We start from the raw sequence: 15,506 nt of genomic DNA on the forward strand, positions 1-15,506 counted from the left end.
CCAACAAAATAAAGGCCATATATGACAAACCCATAGCTAACACCATGATCAATGGTGAAAAGTTGAAACTTTTCCTCTACCATCAGGAACAAGACAAGGATGCCCACAGACACCACTTCTCAGGGTAGTTAGGCAAAAGAAAGAAATAAAAGGCATCTTAATAGGAAAGGAAGAAGTGAAACTGTCTCTAGTGACGGCATGATCTTGTTATATATAGAAAACCCTACAAACTTCACTAAAAAAAGGTTAGAACTCAACACAAAGAAGGGAACAATAGACACTGGGGGACTCCAGAGGTGGGAGGGAAGGATGGTGGGAGCAAGGGTTGAAAAACTACCTATCGATTACTATGCTCACTGCTTGGGTGGTGGGATCATTAGAAGCCCAAACCTCAGCACCATGCAATATACCTGTTTAAGAAACCTGTACATCTACCCTCCTGACTCTAAAATGAAACATGCAATATTTAAAAAACAAAAACAAATAAATAAAATTTGAAAACTGTTAGAACTGAACTGATAGGTGATATCAGTAAAGTTGTAGGATACAAAATCAACATATAGAGCCTTGAACACAGCAACATCCAGCTGTCTGACACGAAAGTCTCAGGGGCAATAAAACCTCTATATGAACTCAGAAACAATGAGCTAAGTTGTGTTTATGTCTGAAAGGATGTTAAGAACTTCATTCATGTTACATCAGAGCCAACAGAAAGAACCAACAGGAAACCTGTACCCAACAAACAGAAATGACAAGATGAAGGGAAAGCAGAGGTAAGGGCTTACCTTAGAAAGGGCAAGTGATTAGCTCAATATACAATACAATGTTTGCTCCTGAGCCAAAACTTTGTACAATAATTTGGATATTACTTGCACAACCAGAAAAATCAGCCACTCATTAGGAAAATGTGTTTCTGTAGAAGTCTTAGGACTCAGCTATCTATAATAACATGAAAAGACAATATTTTCATCCAAAATGAGTATTTTTGTTTGTCTTGGCTTGTTATTCTAACGTCAACAGCCTCTAAATAAACTGTTGAAGTACATGATATAACCACCTCTTTCTCCATCTTTCCCATTGCTCCCATAGGGTTTCCGTTGTGCAATTTCACCATTAGCAAAGCTTTTTGCTGAAATCTGGCTTTTCAAAGGGAGAGTATCCAGAAACAGAAGATGCTGATCTGGGAGGCTCTTCCTAATAGAACTGCTGCTTCAGTTTAACTTGAAAAAGCCCACACCCAGTTCCTAATGACAAACATCTGAACACCGGGTCTTCCCCTGAGCAAGACCATGCTATGCCTCCTGCTCGCTCTGTTCTATAAGCAACCCACAGATTGCTCCCTGTGAAGAGGAGCCTGCCAGGGGAGCAGCATTCCACCAGACCCTGATTTAGCAAGATATTTCCGTATCATTCCCCCAACCAGCTGGAAGTCCTCCACTGCTCTTGTGTAAAAATCTAACTCATCTCGCTGAATTTCCTGATTTAAAAGTCTAATTCATTTCACCAAAAGTGTGACAGAAGGAAACCAAGTACACCATCTCTCTCTTACCAAACCAAAGCTATTGCATGTGCATTCTGGGGGGAAAACATGGTCCAAATATGTTATGGAGGGGGTGCCAGCCCAGTGTCATCCTCTTACTATTGCCATAGGATCTTGGCTGATGGCATCAGAGGAAAAACAAGTTTATCGATTACTTTCAACCATTAAGCTCACTCCTCCATGAAAAATAAGTCACAAGTCCAATGTCTCTTATTAAAATAAGCACTGCAAAATATAAAGGAGTCGCAGTTTTAAAATGGGACACACGTTCTCTAAGCAGTGAACCATGTTAGAGGTGCACTGTTTACATTGTATAAAGTCCACTGGAGCCAGGGTTAGGAAGCGCATCTGTTCTTTGGTGTTCTGGGATGAAGGAGAAAGGAAAATGTGCTGCCAGAAGTGAGTGGGAAGGAGCCCATGAGATAAAGGAAGTAAATCCATTTGCTGATTGCAATAATAATGGTAATACACGAAGCTATACATACATACATACATACATACATACATGCAAATTTTCACATTTTTTAAAAAAAAGAACTTAAGGCTTCCACTCATGTAATCAGCCCTTATGAACTCTCCTGATTAGCTGCAAGGAAAATCTTCCTTTCTCCTCTTTCTTGCACCATCCTGGGCTACCTTTTGACTTGTTTTTTTTTTTTTTTTAACTTATAAACGATCAGCTCATATTCTGAAGTTTGTAGTCCCCTCCCGCCCCCTCTCTCTCTATACGGCTCATTTACATTGGCAGCTGTCGTGCTGCTGGGCATCCTCAAACCCACAAGTTTCCCTTTAATGTTTGAGCAGACAAACATGATCATGCACTAGGCATCACTGTGCCACTCAAAATGCTTTTTTGTTTTTTTTATTGCATCTGAGAGAAATCTCAAGGTTGCAAACCTGGAGTCAGAATTGTCTGCATGTGTCTCAGTGGGAAGAGTATCGTGTGAAGAAACAAGTTGATTCTACTAATCAAAAGGAATTTTTTTTGATATCAGGTCATCCTCCGAATGAATTTATATTACCGAGTGGAGGGTCACATGAAGAAAATGGTCAAACAGCACCACCTAGAGCAAGAGCTGAGAAGTGCAGTGGAGCCGGGCTGTGTCAGGAAAGAAAAGCAAGCTGGGGCCTGGCTCAGCGCTCTCCCCTCTGCTCCTGTCTGCACGGAAAGATTAGGATGACAGTGGCAGGAAGCCTGTGCACCTAGTATGCATCACTTGAAGGGAACACACAGATTCCAGTAAACAGTTGGAAGGAAATGTTAATGCCAGGCTCTGCTAAACAATATGAAATGACTCCTAGATGAGACAAGCGACTTTCATCAAAGTTCCCTGATACCTGAAAAGACAGCCCAGGGGATCCTGCACTACATGTGGTGTATGTAAATTAAGCGGGTTTTTTCCCCTTTGTAATCAAGGCTCATACACAAACAAAATCACACTTTAGAAACGGCCTATTTCAACTTGTAACTAGCTTGCTTTCAGGGGCTCCAGGTCAAAAAGAAATAGAGCACAAAGACGCTTTCTCCTTAGGGATCATACACAAATTCACTCTGTCCGTTTCTTTCCCACATGGAGCAACAAAGCCGTCAGACCTCTCCATCCACACATCGGGTCCTTCCTGATTAAAGTGAGATAAATCACAGCCCTCTCTCTCTAGATGGCAGGCGACAAGAGGGGGATGCTTGCCTCAAGAAGTCCTCCCCATCCCTCTGCATTCGTGCAAGCCCGAGCGGAGAGATGCAAGAAATTACGGATGCATTTTAATTCCCCAGACCCTGCAATTAAAAATGGAAATTTTTTGGCCACGCCTGTTGGCTCACGCCTGTAATCCCAGCACTTTCAGAGGCCGAGGTCGGCGGATCACCTGGGGTCAGGAGTTCGAGACCAGCCTGGCCAACATGGTGAAACCCTGTCTCTACTAAAAATACAAAAATTAGCTAGGAATGGTGGTGGGCGCCTGTAGTCCCAGCTACTCGGGAGGATGAGGCAGGAGAATCACTTGAACCCGGGAGTCAAAGTTTGCAGTGAGCCAAGATCGCACCACTGCACTCCACTCTGGGTGACAAAGGAAGACTTCATCTCAAAAAATGTTTTTAAAAAATGGAAGTGTTGTTCTTTCATTTGTAAATGTGTTTTGGTAAAAGAGGGGCAGTTTAAGCAACCCTTTCTATTGTCTACATTGTTAAAATTCATCCGACATGGACTCTTGACTCCGTTTTGCCTGGGCAGACCCAATTCAAGCATTTAAAACAGCTATAACCTCCTCAAATCAAAAAGAGGAATCAGCATTATTGCTAAGTTCAAATAAGGTCTTGTTTTATTTCATTTTTATTTTTGAATGCAGCCATTCCTCCAGGTGCTGTCATCAGGTAAGATTGTCAGTCCTGATTAGGTAAAGGTATTATTACAAAATGCAATTCTTAAAAATTCAGTGTCTAACTACACTTTTAATAAGCCTTTCCCCCTCCCCTATGTATTCTCCCTTAGACACCCCTTCTCAAATTTAAAATCACAGAAACTAAAATATGATGCCTAAAGAGAGCCTAGCGACTGCCCAGTCCTCTAATTTCATGAGTGGGAGTACTGAAGCCCAGAGGAGGTCAAGTAATTTGTTCCCAATGTCTTAGATAAGAAGAAAATGACCAGCTGGGAAATCCCACTCATGTCAAGGCAGAGGCACAGGGCCACAGACTGTGGTTGAATTGTGCCACACTCCTACATCCTTCTTTAGGAATCACAGAACATTCCTGTGTTGAGTCGGAGTCACTGACTTCCTTTTCAGGCTGATTGAGTTCTGTCCTTACAGGCTGCGACAAGAAGTTTTGGTATTATGCTACACCAAGACCATTTATCTAGTTCAAGAAATGAGCACAGTCCTTAGAGCCCAGCAACTTTCCCCATGTCCAGTAAATGTAGCTTCTCCATTAGAAGCTGTCAGAATGGAGCCTTCTGGCTCATCTTGATTTTGATTTGTGCAAGAATGAATGGTTGTGCTAAGACAGCTTTCCTAGCTGATAGAGAGCGAAACTTTTTTCTCATAATCTATAAAAAAATTAAATTAGAACTTTTTTCTCATAATCTGTGAAAAAATATTAAATTAAATCTGGCTCGTCTTGATTTTGATTTGTGCAAGAATGAATGGTTGTGCTAAGACAGCTTTCCTAGCTGATAGTGAGCAAAACTTTTTTCTCATAATCTATAAAAAATATTAAATTAGAAGCATAGAGTTTATTTCATGACTTTTATCTTCCTGCAATTTTCTTGTGGGCATAAATGATTTGTTTTTATCCTGCCTGCCCCCCAATCCCTTTTCCAAGAGACTAAAAGAGTATCTAGTGCAAAGTGGAGACTCAAATATTTTTTAATAAACAGTGATCCCAGCCACCCAGTGCATGTTGCCAAATGCCAACCCCATAAATAATCAAACACATCATCTCATTCAGCCAATCAAAATCAAGTGCTACCTATTTTTTTAAGTTTTCATAGCCCTTGGGCATCTGCTTTCTCAGCATTTCCCAAACTTGAGTAATTCTCATCCTGCCTTCCTAATTTTGATCTGTCAATTACCTCTACTATTATTTATTTCATATATTTTTAAATAGACCCACTTTTGAAACTTAAATACACGCCTTTTAAAAGAAGCTTTCTTACTACTATACATCAAAAGCCATTATTACTTGTTCTAAGTACTCATAACAAGATGGTCACAACTATTCAAATTTACTAATGTGCATCCACATACTCTCTAAATTCATGGAGCATCTGCACACACTTTAAGAAACAATTCTGCATTACTCACTCAATTTTCTTGACATCCTTCTGAGGCAGGACAAACCTTGGGCCCAAAGAATTGAGGTAGGAGTCCAAGCAAGTTGCCAGCCACATAAAGGCAAACCTTGGCTCGGAAGTCAGGACTACCAGCCCCTAGGTTATGGTTCATGCTCTTTCCTCTGCTCTCCAGAACCTCCTATCTCCAAGTGTAGTTAGCAGCCCAGATGCAGCAGCATCCTCTAGAGACTTGTTAAAAATGCAGAAGCTCAGGCTCCACCCCAGGCCTATGCAGACTGAATCTGCATTTTAACAAGGTCCAGGTAATTCACGTGCACATTAAGTTTGAAAAGGCCTGGTATAGATCAGCGGTTCTCTAACTTAGCAGCACATTGGAACCATCTGTAGAGACTTTAAAAATACCAGTGCCTGGGCTTCACCTCCCAGAGAATCTGACTTAAGTGTCTGGGGTTTGACCTGAGTCTAGGTATTTTTAAAAACTCCTCAGCTTATACAAAGCTGGCAGGGCCGGGCACAGTGGCTCATGCCTATAATCCCAGCAGTTCGTGAGGCCAAAGTGGGCAGATTGCTTGAGTCCAGGAGTTTGAGACTAGCCTGGGCTAAAACCCCATCCCTACAAAAAAAAAATACAAAAAGTAGTTGGGCATGGTGGTGGCACATACCTGTAGTCCCGGCTACTCAGGAGGCTGAGTCCTCACTTCAACCCAGGAGGTCACGGTCTGGTCAACAGAGCAAGACCCTGTATCAAAACAAACAAACAAGCAAACAAAAAATGCTAGCAGCTTACCAGCTAGGGAGGCCTGTAGAGGCAAGTTTTCCAAATGGGGCTACATTAGTTGTTCCAAAACTTTAGCTGCATCAAAACCACCTGGATGGCTTGTTCAGCTACAGAGGGTCTGGCCATGCCCCTAGAGTTTGCAGCTGAGGGTCTGGAATGAGGCCCGATGATTTGCATTTCTAACAATCTCCAGGTGATGCTGATGCTGTGGGTCCAGGGACCACATTTTGAGAATCTATGCTAAATGAATCGGAGAAGACCAAAGCTCAAACTTATTCCAAGAACTTTTCAAGGCCCACCTGCAAGTTGTAGTGGAAGTAAGCATCTAAGGGTGCAAAAAAGTTTCACTGTAGACTAAGGCCTTTTACCTGAGCTCTCAAATGTTCACATTTCTCTTATCAACCTAAATAACAAACAGAGAGAGGCTCTCCACAAGAAAAAGATGTTCGTTTGGAAACAGAGCCTTGCAATAGAAACAGGAAGCCAGGGTAAACTATATGCATATTCACGGAGGTAAAGGAAGACAAAAGAAAAAATGAGGAAGATTATATGATCATTTGGAAATGATTATCCTTGGCTACAAAGATCAATAACAAAGGTGATGCCAGGCCCAGGTTGGACAGGCAGTTGTTGGGCAAATATCCTTCAGAAGCATTGTTGTGTGCAAAGTTGCAATGGGCTTTGTGCAAGATTGTGTTTTTTGCAGTCTTCTGTGATAAGTTTTTGTTATCAGGCATACAAGCCCAAGAATCCTTTATTGCATGGCCTTCCCTGGCTCTATTTGTCAGGGTTTTGGTTAGGGGAGGGGTATTTTTAACACCCTCAATGTAAAAAATGCCATAAGGTAGGTACCCCAATTGCTTGTTTCGTCTTCATAAAATAACTTTTCCACCCGAACAAAGTCTACACATAAATTGTAAAAATACCCTGGCATGCAGTCCCTGGAAAAGTCTGGAGTCATTCTCGGGGTTCCCACCCAGGTGGGCAAGCGTAGCCACCACAGATAAACACAAAGTAGGGGTCCCCGCTGGGGTTCAGCGGCAGGCAGTGGCCCTGGTTCTGATATTTGGCTGAAAACACAGCTCCTCTTTGTCACCCTCAGGACATTTCAGCTATTTCCTAGATAATAATCTCACTTCACCCTGCACAAAACAGGCACATGATCATGTCACTCTGACCTGGTTTGAGTCCAAGGAGAATTTTGTTTTTAAAATAATTTAGGTTAGTAGTTAAAATATGAACTTTGGGCCAGGAGTGTTGACCCATGCCTATAATCCCAGCACTTCGTGAGGCCAAAGTGGGCAGATTGCTTGAGTCCAGGAGTTTGAGACTAGCCTGGGCTAAAACCCCATCCCTACAAAAAACAAATACAAAAAGTAGTTGGGCATGGTGGTGGCACATACCTGTAGTCCCGGCTACTCAGGAGGCTGAGTCCTCGCTTGAACCCAGGAGGTCACGGTCTGGTCAACAGAGCAAGACCCTGTATCAAAACAAAGAAACAAACAAACAAAAGATGCTAGCAGCTTACCAGCTAGGGAGGCCTGTAGAGGCAAGTTTTCCAAATGGGGCTACATTAGTTGTTCCAAAACTTTAGCTGCATCAAAACCACCTGGATGGCTTGTTCAGCTACAGAGGGTCTGGCCATGCCCCTAGAGTTTCCAGCTGAGGGTCTGGAATGAGGCCCGATGATGTGCATTTCTAACAATCTCCAGGTGATGCTGATGCTGTGGGTCCAGGGACCACATTTTGAGAATCTATGCTAAATGAATCGGAGAAGACCAAAGCTCAAACTTATTCCAAGAACTTTTCAAGGCCCACCTGCAAGTTGTAGTGGAAGTAAGCATCTAAGGGTGCAAAAAAGTTTCACTGTAGACTAAGGCCTTTTACCTGAGCTCTCAAATGTTCACATTTCTCTTATCAACCTAAATAACAAACAGAGAGAGGCTCTCCACAAGAAAAAGATATTCGTTTGGAAACAGAGCCTTGCAATAGAAACAGGCAAGCCAGAGTAAACTATATGCATATTCACGGAGGTAAAGGAAGACAAAAGAAAAAATGAGGAAGATTATATGATCATTTGGAAATGACTATCCTTGGCTACAAAGATCAATAACAAAGGTGATGCCAGGCCCAGGTTGGACAGGCAGTTGTTGGGCAAATATCCTTCAAAAGCATTGTTCTGTGCAAAGTTGCAATGGGCTTTGTGCAAGATTGTGTTTTTTGCAGTCTTCTGTGATAAGTTTTTGTTATCAGGCATACAAGCCCAAGAATCCCTTATTGCATGGCCTTTCCTGGCTCTATATGTCAGGGTTTTGGTTAGGGGAGGGGTATTTTTAACACTCTCAATGTAAAAAATGACATAAGGAAGGTACCCCAATGACTTGTTTGGTCTTCATAAAATAACTTTACATAAAATCTCTGTAAACGTGGAAATATCTACACCGCTATCTCTGTAAAAGAGTAAACATTTACAACGCTATCTGTATAAACATGGAACTGTTTACACCGCCATCTCTATAAACATGGAAATATCTACACCGCTATCTCTATAAACATGGAAATATCTACACCGCTATCTGTATAAACATGCAAATAACTACACCTCTATCTGTATAAACATGGAAATATCTACACTGCTGTCTCTATAAACATGGAAATATCTACACCTCTATCTGTATAAACATGGAAATATCTACACCACTGTCTCTATAAACATGGAAATATCTACAATGCTATCTCTATAAACACGCAAATATCTACATCACTGTCTCTATGAACATGGAAATATCTACCCCGCTATCTCTATGAACATGGAAATATCTACACCGCTGTCTCTAGAAACATGGAAATATCTACACCGCTGTCTCTATAAACGTGGAAATATATACACCGCTATCTCTAAAAACATGGAAATACCTACACCGCTATCTCTATAAACGTGGGAACATCTACACCGCTAACTCTATAAACCTGGAAATATCTACACCGCTATAAGTATAAATGTGGAAATATCTACACCGCTATCTGTATAAACATGGAAATATCTACACAGCTATCTCTATAAACATGGAAATACTTACACCGCTATCTGTATAAACATGGAAATATTTACAAAGCTATCTCTATAAACATGGAAAAATCTACACCGCTATCTCTATAAACATGGAAATATCTACACCACTATCTGTAAAACATGGAAATATCTACACCGCTGTCTGTATAAACATGGAAATATATACACGGCTATCTGTTTAAACATGGAAATATGTACACCACTGACTGTATAAACGTGGAAATATCTACACCGCTATCTGTATAAACATGGAAATATCTACACCGCTGTCTCTATAAACATGGAAATATCTACACCGCTATCTGTAGAAACATGGAAATATCTACACCGCTGTCTCTATAAGCCTGGAAATATCTACACCGTTATCTGTATTAATGTGGAAATACCTACACCGCAATCAGTATAGACGTGGAAATATTTACATCGCTATGTCCACAAACGTGGAAATATCTACATCGCTATCTGTAAAAACATGGAAATATCTACACCGGTATGTGTATAAACGTGGAAATATCAGCACCGCTGTGTGTATAAACTTGGAAATTTCTACACCGTAATCTGTATAAAAGTGGAAATATCTTCACCGCTATCTGTATAAACGTGGAAATAACTATACCGCTATCTCTATAAACTGAGAAATATCTACACCGCTATCTGTATAAACGTAGGAATATCTACACCGCTATCCCTGTAAACGTGTAAACATTTACACGGCTATCTGTATAAACATGGAAATATTTACACCGCTATCTCTAAAAACATGGAAATATCTACACCGCTATGTCTATAAACATGAAAATATTTACACTGCTATCTGTATAATCATGGAAATATTTACACTGCTATCTGTAAAAACTTGGAAATATTTACACCGCTATGTCTATAAAAATGGAAATATCTACACCGCTATCTCCATAAACATGAAAATATCTACACTGTTGTTTGTATGAACATGAAAATATCTACACTGCTATCTCTATAAACATAGAAATATCTACATTGCTGTCTGTATAAACATGGAAATATCTACACAGCTATCTGTATAAACATGGAAATATCTACACCGCTATCTGTATAAACATGGAAATATCTACACGGAAAGCTGTATATACATGGAAATATCTAGACAGTCATCTCTATAAACATGGAAATATCTATACCGCTATCTGTATAAACATGGAAATACCCACACCGCTATCTGTATAAACATGGATATACCCACACCGCTATCTGTATAAACATGGAAATATCTGCACCGCTATCTTTATAAACATGGAAACATCTGCAACTCTATCTGTGTAAACATAGAAATATCTACACGGCTATTTGTGTAAACATGGAAATATCAGCACCGCTATCTGTATAAAGATGGAAATATCTACACCACTATCTGTAAAACATGGAAATGTCTACAACGCTCTCTGTATAAACCTGGTAATATCTACACCGATATCTGTATAAACATGGAAATATCTACACCGCTATATGTATAAACAAGGAAATATCTACACCGACATCTGTATAAACATGGAAATACCTACACAGCTATCTGTATAAATATGGAAATATCCACACCGCTATCTCTATAAACATGGAAATACCTACACCGCTTTCTCTATAAACATGGAAATATCTACACTTCAATCTCTATATACACGGAAATATCTACACCGCCATCTCTATAAACATGAAAATATCTACACCGCCATCTTCAGAAACATGGATGTATCTACACCGCCATCTGTATAAACATGGAAATATCTACACTACTATCTGTATAAACATGGAAATATCTTCACTGCCATGTGTATAAACATGTAAATATCTACATCGCCATCTGTATAAAGATGGAAATATCTACACCGCAATCTGTATAAATATGGAAATAGCTACACCGCTACCTCTATAAACATGTAAATATCTACACCGCTATCTGTATAATCGTGGAAATATCTACACTGCCATCTGTATAAAGATGGAAATATCTACACCGCGAGCTGTATAAACATGGAAATATCTACACCGCTATCTGTATAAACATGGAAATACTTCCACCACCATCTCTAAAAGCATGGAAATATTTACACCGCTATCTCTATAAACATAGAAATAACTACACCGCCATCCCTATAATCATGGAAACATCTACACCGCCATCTGCATAAACATGGAAATATCTACACAGACATCTATATAAACATGGAAATATCTACACTGCCATCTGTATCAACTTGGAAATATCTACACTAACATCTGTAGAAAGATGGAAATGTCTACAAAGTGATCTGTATAAACATGGGAATTTCTACACCGCTACCTGTATAAACATGGAAATATCTACACCACTATCTCTATCAACATAGAAATAACTACACTGCCATCTGTATAAACATGGAAATATCTACAATGCTATCTCTGTAAACATGGAACTATCTACACAGCTATCTGTGTAAACTTGGAAATATCTACACCGCAATTTGTGTAAATTTGGCAATACCAACACCGCAATCTGTGCAAAGATGGAAATATCTACACTGCTATCTCCGTAAACATGGAAATATCAACACCGCTATCTGTATAAACATGGAAATATCTACACTGCCATCTGTATAAACATTGAAATATCTACAGTGCCATCTGTATAAACATGGAAATATCTACACAGCCATCTGTAAAAACATGGAAATATCTACACCGCTATCTCTATAAACATGGAAATATATACACCGCTATCTGTATAAACATGGAAATATCTACATCGCTATCTGTATAAACAGGGAAATATCTCCACCGCTATCTGTATAAACATGGAAATAACTACACCGCTATCTGTATAAACATGGAAATATCTGCACCGCTCTCTCTATAAACATGGAAATATATACAATTCTAACTGTGTAAACATGGAAATATCTACACAGCTATCTGTGTAAACTTGGAAATATCTACACAGCTATCTGTGTAAAAATGGAAATATCTACACAGCAATCTGTGCAAAGATGGAAATATCTACACTGCTATCTCTGTAAACATGGAAATATCTACACCGCAATCTGTATAAACATGGAAATATCTATACCGCAGTCTCTATAAACATGGAAATATCTCCACCGCTATCTGTATAATCATGGACATATCTAAACCGCAATCTGTATAAACATGGAAATATCTACCACGGTATGTGTGTAAACATGGAAATATCTACACAGCTATCTGTGTAAACTTGGAAATATCTACACAACTATCTGCGTAAACATGGAAATATCTACACGGCAATCTGTTCAAAGATGGAAATAACTACACCGCTATCTCTGTAAACTTGGAAATATCTACACTGCTACCTGTATAAACATGGAAATATCTACACCGCTGTCTGTATAAACAAGGAAATATCTACACCGTCATCTGTAGAAACATGGAAATATCTACACCGCAATCTGTATAAACATGGAAATATCTACACCGCAATCTGTATAAACATGGAAATACCTTCACCGCTATCTGTATAAATATGGAAATATCTACACCGCTATCTCTATAAACATGGAAATACTTACACCGCTTTCTCTATAAACATGAAAATATCTACACTGCTATCTCTATATACATGGAAATATCTACAACTCCATCTCTATAAACATGAAAATATCTAAACCGCCATCTTCAGAAACATGCATGTATATACACCGCCGTCTGTATAAACATGGAAATATCTACACCACTAACTGTATAAACATGGAAATATCTTCACTGCCATCTGTATCAACATGGAAATATCTGCACCGCCATCTGTATAAAGATGGAAATATCTACACCGCAATCTGTATAAATATGGAAATAACTACACCGCTATTTCTATAGACATGGAAATATCTACACCGCGAGCTGTATAAACATGGAAATATCTACACCGCTATCTGTATAAACATGGAAATACCAACACAGCCATCTGTATAAACATGGAAATACCAACACCGCTATCTGTATAAATATGGAAATATCTACACCGCTATCTCTATAAACATGAAAATACATACAGCACCATCTCTATAAACATGGAAATATTTACACCGCTATCTCTATCAACTTAGAAATAACTATACAGCCATCTCTATGAACATGGAAATATCTACACCGCTATCTGCATAAAGATGGAAATATCTACACAGACATCTGTATAAACATGGAAACATCTACACCGCCATCTCTATAAACATGAAAATATCTACACCGCCATCTTCAGAAACATGGCTGTATCTACACCAACATCTGTATAAACATGGAAATATCTACACCGCTATCTCTGTAAACCTGGAAATATCTTCACTGCCATCTGTATAAACATGGAAATATCTACACCGCCGCCTATACAAAGTTGGAAATATCTACACCGCAATCTGTATAAACATGGAAATACCTACACCGCTATCTCTATAGACATGGAAATATCTACACCGCTATCTCTATAAACATGGAAATATCTACACTGCCATCTGTATAAAGATGGAAATATCTACACCGCGAGCTGTATAAACCTGGAAATATCTACACCGCTATCTGTACAAACATGGAAATAACAACACCGTTATCTGTATAAACATGGAAATTTCTACACCGCTATCTCTATAAACATGAAAATACTTACACCACCATCTCTATAAACATGGAGATATTTACACCGCTATCTCTATAAACATAGAAATAACTACACCGCCATCTCTATAAACATGGAAATATCTACACCGCCATCGGGATAAACATGGAAATATCTACACAGACATCTGTATAAATATGGAAATATCTACACCGCTATCTCTATAAACATGAAAATACTTACACCACCATCTCTATAAACATGGAAATATTTACACCGCTATCTCTATAAACTTAGAAATAACTATACAGCTATCTCTATGAACATGGAAATATCTACACCGCTATCTGCATAAAGATGGAAATATCTACACAGACATCTGTATAAACATGGAAATATCTACACCGCCATCTCTATAAACGTGAAAATATCTACACCGCCATCTTCAGAAACATAGATGTATCTACACCACCATCTGTATGAACATGGAAATATCTACACCGCTATCTGTATCAACATGGAAATATCTTCACTGCCATCTGTATAAACATGGAAATATCTACACCGCCGCCTATACAAAGTTGGAAATATCTACACCGCAATCTGTATAAATATGGAAATAACTACACCGCTATCTCTATAGACATGGAAATAACTACACCGCTATCTGTATTAACATGGAAATATCTACACTGCTATCTGTATAAAGATGGAAATATCTACACCGCAAGCTGTATAAACCTGGAAATATCTACAACGCTATCTGTACAAACATGGAAATAACAACACCGTTATCTGTATAAACATGGAAATTTCTACACCGCTATCTCTATAAACATGAAAATACTTACACCACCATCTCTATAAACATGGAGATATTTACACCGCTATCTCTATAAACATAGAAATAACTACACCACCATCTCTATAAACATGGAAATATCTACACCGCCATCGGCATAAACATGGAAATATCTACACAGACCTCTGCATAAACATGGAAATATCTACACTGCCATCTGTATAAACTTGGAAATATCTACACTGACATCTGTAGAAAGATGGAAATGTCTGCAAAGCGATCTGTATCAACATGGGAATTTCTAAACCGCTACCTGTATAAACATGGAAATATCTACACCGCTATCTGTATCAACATGGAAATAACTATACCGCAATCTGTATAAACATGGAAATATGTTCAATGCTATCTCTGTGAACATGGGAATATCTACACAGCTATCTGTGTAAACTTGGAAATATCTACACCGCTCTCTGTGTAAATTTGGCAATACCTACACCGCAATCTGTGCAAAGATGGAAATACCTACACCGCTATCTCTGTAAACATGGAAACATCTACACCGATATCTGTATAAACATGGAAATATCTACACTGCCATCTGTATAAACATGGAAATACCTACACCGCTTTCTCCATAAACATGAAAATATCTACACGGCTATCTCTATATACATGGAAATATCTACAACTCCATCTCTATACACGTGAAAATATCTACACCGCAATCTTCAGAAACATGGGTGTATCTACACCGCCATCTGTATAAACATGGAAATATCTACACCACTATCTGTATATACATGGAAATACCTTCACTGCCATCTGTATAAACATGGAAATATCTACACCGCCGTCTGTATAAAGATGGAAATATCTACACCGCAATCTGTATAAATATGGAAATATCTACACCGCTATCTCAATA

This window comes from Pan troglodytes, chromosome 6, assembly GCF_028858775.2.
Source record: "Pan troglodytes isolate AG18354 chromosome 6, NHGRI_mPanTro3-v2.0_pri, whole genome shotgun sequence".
In the NCBI taxonomy this organism is placed as follows: domain Eukaryota; kingdom Metazoa; phylum Chordata; class Mammalia; order Primates; family Hominidae; genus Pan; species Pan troglodytes.